The sequence below is a fragment of the Anopheles arabiensis genome, assembly GCF_016920715.1.
Source record: "Anopheles arabiensis isolate DONGOLA chromosome X unlocalized genomic scaffold, AaraD3 X_pericentromeric_contig0003, whole genome shotgun sequence".
In the NCBI taxonomy this organism is placed as follows: domain Eukaryota; kingdom Metazoa; phylum Arthropoda; class Insecta; order Diptera; family Culicidae; genus Anopheles; species Anopheles arabiensis.
Window position 1 is genome coordinate 1,035,447 of NW_024412081.1, and position 4,554 is coordinate 1,040,000.

The window sequence follows — 4,554 nt, forward strand, 5'->3', positions numbered from 1 at the left end:
ATTTCTGTGATTTTTGCGCTTTAAAAATTCGTGTTGTTCTGTGTACATTTGCCCCCGGTAGCACCAAATTTCCAAAAGTGGAAAAATGCGCAAAACTGTGTGATATCAGCGCCGGAAACACTCGATTCTAAGATAATTCGACGCTTCTAAAGCGTTTAAAAGTGTTTTCGAGACGTTTTGAGAAGTTTAAAGTGCATAAAAGTGTAGTTTACATCCCCATACAATTTGTATGGGCAAACTTTGAATGTGAATAACTCAGTGAAAACGCACGGATTCGTGCCGGATGTGATTTTAAAGGTGCGCGTAGTGACGCTGAACGTGAATTTAAAAGAAACAGAACGAAAATCGGTGAAAAAACGAGAAAATAAAAGTGTCGGGGTGCTACCGCCGGAGCACGTGCTTTCGGAAAAATCGAAATAAATAGCAAATCGCGATTAACTCCGCGAGTTTTGCTCGGATTCGTGTGCGGTTTTCACCGTTGTGCTTGTTTTATGCGTACAATAAGATTGCATCAAAAATTTGTGAAAATCGTGAAAAAATTTTGACGTTTCTTGGTGACAGTTCTATAATACCCAAGGGACAAATTTTGTCCGGGGAGCAGTTCCCAAGGGGCAAAATTTGAAAAGTCCGTTACTGCTCGAAAAGTGCTCGAGTTTACAAAAAGTGCGCAGAAAATTCGGGAAGAAGTGTAGTGCCCGCGGCAGCTCGAATCTGCTCGATTCGAGTAGTTCGAGCAACTCGAAAACTGCTCGAATTTTTCGAAAAATCCCTAAAATAGGTCTCAAAAAGGGTCGAAAAGCGGGCAGCGCAATTTGGACGTGAAAAGTGCCGGAAAAAATTCGGGATTGGTGCGGATCCATTCCCCACGTGAGCGACGCACCCTCTCGTAATTTTTTCGCCACTCGCCACCCCTCCCCCAGCCCACCAGGGGGTCGCAAGTCGGACCATAGTGGAAAACCAGCGTGGAAGAAGGATTCTACAGCAGCGATTGAGCGGCAGAACACCAGCTAGACGGCGCTGCATACTTGGGGTCATCTCGACCCCGGGGTCAACTGACCCCCGGGGGTCACATCGACCCCCAGGGTTATTTAACCCACCAACCTGAAAGTCGGCAAAGATGATGGCATCATCCGGGATGTCAACGCGCGCGAGTGCGAGGTCAGTCTCTGTGGACTGCCGTAGCAGCTTGGCATCTGGCTCGAAGCTGTTTGTGACCGAGCCTCGAGTGGCGCTGCCTAGGGTCAGTGTCACAGGCAACAACAAGCCCGCCGTGGCATCCAAGGCCGCCACGGCCACACTGGAGCTCGAGTTGCTTAAGGCAACAATCCAACGACTAGAGGAGCAGAATGCAGAAATGAAGGAGCAAAATGCTCGCCTCTCCGAGCAGATAACTGGCATGTGCCAACTGCTACAAGAGGAAAAGGAGGAGGCAAAACGACGAGGAGAAGTTGGAGGCACAGATGGAGAAGCTCGCCGCCGCACATCAGCGCGACCGAGACGTGCTCAACTCTCTTCTGGCAGCAAAGGTTGCCGGCGGACAACCGTCAGCTAGTCCGCGCCAACCTCCGACTCCGCTGCCGCGCCGACCCTCTGCGCCGCAGCTGCAGCAACAACAACAGCAGCAGCGGAACCAGCACGAGCAGGAGCAGCCCCGCGCGTCGACGTCGCGCGCAGTCATGCCGCCGCGCAGCGAGGCATCGACAGCCGTCCGCGTAGACGTTGTGCCGGAACTCACCTTTAGTGAGGTCGTGCGGCGTAGATATCGCGGAAAAGCTACGGGTAAGCCACGTTCCCAGCAGCAGCAGCAACAGCAACAGCAGCAGCAGCAGCAGCAGCAGCAGCGTCAGCCACAGCGACAGGCGGTCGCCGGCTCGCAGCAGCAGCAGCAGGAGCGTATGCAGCAGCAACATCAGCAACATCGTAAGCGAAAGCCGAGGCCCGACATCATCGAGGTGTCTCCCAGTGAAGGCGAAACCTGGGATGGCATCTACGAGAAAGTGCGCAAAGCCATTCGTCTGGACGCGGCTCACAGCGAAATGAAAGGGCATAAGCAGGGCCGCCGAACTCATGCCAGGCTGCTACGTATGGAGCTGAGCAAGACGGCAAACGCTCCGCTTATGCTGGAAGGCGTCCGCAAAATCATCGGCGACGCAGGCGTCAGTCGGCTTGTCACAGAAATGGGTGAGCTGCTGGTAGTCGATATCGATCCCCTTGCTACGGAGGAAGATATCATTGCTGCCCTCGATGCTAAGATTGGCGCAAGTGCTGGAGTTGTTTCTGCCAGCATTTGGGAACTACCGGATGGTTCGAAGCGAGCACGCATCCGGCTACCTGTGAAGTCGGCTCGGCAGTTGGAAGGACTTAAACTGTTCCTGTGCGACTGTGTGAGCAAGGTTCGAGCAGCCCCACCAACGCCTCCAGAGCGACAGCGCTGTTTCCGCTGTCTGGAGATGGGCCACATCGCCTCGAACTGCCGTTCCACCGCAGATCGGCAGAATCTGCATCCGCTGTGGGCTTACCGGACACAAAGCACGATCCTGCCAGAATGAGGCAAAGTGCGCACTGTGCGGTGGCGCTCACCACATAGGCCACAGCGAATGTGCCCGTTCGGCCCAACGATGTTCCCGGCCCTGAAAGTTCTGCAGGCGAACCTGGGCCATGGCCGTGATGCCCAGAACCTGGTGCTGCAAGCTGCCAGAGAGGAGAAAGCAGACGTGCTCATTCTCTCTGATGTTCTGCGCCCACCTGAAAACAACGGCCGGTGGGCATTCAGCAGCTGCAAGGCGGTAGCGGTGGTAGCTGTCGGTGAGCTACCAATACAGCGGGTGTGGTGCAGTGAAGCTCAGGGGTTGGTTGCAGCGCAGATCGGCGGAGTGGTTTTCATCAGCTGCTATGCTCCACCAAGCCTTAACCTCGCAGAGTTCGAGCGCTTCTTGGAAGCAATAGAACTCGAAGGCTTCTCCCACCCTCGTCGTCGCCGGCGATTTTAACGCCAGACATGAGGGAGTGGGGCAGCCCGAGGACTTGCGACCGCGGGGAAGAGCTGCACGGAATGGTGGAGCAGCTTGGCCTAATCGTGATTAATCAAGGTCGGGAATACACGTTTGATGGCAACGGGGTGGCTCTCCCGAGTATAGTGGATGTGGCATTCGCGAGCCCGTCGATCGCTCGCCCTGACACCTGGGTTGTCAGCACAAGCTACACCGCGTCAGACCACCGCTATGTTCTCTACACCGTGGGAGGAACACCACCATCCCCCCGAACAACTACAGAACCATCAGCAGACAGCGCAGCAGTCGTCTCAGCAGCAACAGCAGCAGCAGCAACAGCAGTCCTTACAACAGCAGCAGTTATCACAACAGCAGCAGCAGCAACGACAGCGGCAACCATCGTCGCAGCAGGGTGATTCCTCAAGCCAGAGGCGTGTGCGTCACGCTGGCCGCCGATGGAAAGCCTCGCAGTTTTCTCCTTCCTCATTCCTCGAGGCGCTGTTCGCTGCGGACTTTGTCCAACGCGCAACGAGCCAGGAGGGTATGATCGCAGCCATGCTCAAGGCTTGCGACGAGACGATGCAACGGGTTACCCGAGTGCACCAAGACCCGCATCGGAACATTCTTTTGGTGGTCTCCCCTCCTGGCTCGACTGAGGAACAATTGCGAGGTTGCCCGTGACCGATTGCTGCAGACGGCTGACTTGGAGGAGCGCAGCATAGCAGCAGCAGAGCACAGGACAGCAAGGGCGGAGCTCAGCCGAGCAATTCGAGCTAGCAAGCGGAACTTGTTCCAGGAGCTGATCGAAATTGCAGAAGAGAATGCGTTCGGGCAGGATACCGTGTCGTTATGTCTCGGCTCCGGGGCAGTCGGATGCCGTCCGAAGCGGACCGGGGCGTCCTCGAACGTATTGTATCCGACCTCTTCCCTGAGCATCCGCCCTGCGACTGGTCGCGGCTGAGCAACGTTGGAAGCGTCGAGGAGCAACAACAACGGCGGGAATTGCACCGGTAACGGACGACGAGCTGCTGCTCATCGCGAGCCAGATGGCAAATCACAAAGCACCAGGGCTCGATGGCATCCCGAATGCGGCAGTGAAGACGGCCATCATGTTGTTCCCGGAGGTCTTCCGGGTCCTGTACCAGGATTGCCTCAACCGCGCTTCGTTTCCGGCGCAGTGGAAGAGGCAACGACTGGTGTTGCTGCCGAAGCAGGGAAGCCTGGAGAGAGCAGCTCGTACCGACCCCTCTGCATGCTCGACGCACTGGGGAAGGTACTTGAGCGCCTCATCCTGAATCGCCTCAATGAACATCTCGAAGAGCCGTCTTCACCCCGACTGTCGGACCGGCAGTTCGGATTTCGTCGAGGGCGGTCGACAGTGAGCGCCATCCAGCGGGTTGTTGAGGCCGGCCGTACCGCCATGTCGTTCCGGCGAACGAACGGCCGGGATAACCGTTTCTTGCTTGTGGTGGCGTTGGACGTGAAGAACGCCTTCAACACGGCCAACTGGCAATCCATTGCCAGCGCCCTTCAGGCAAAAGGTGTTCCCGTCGGCCTCCAACGG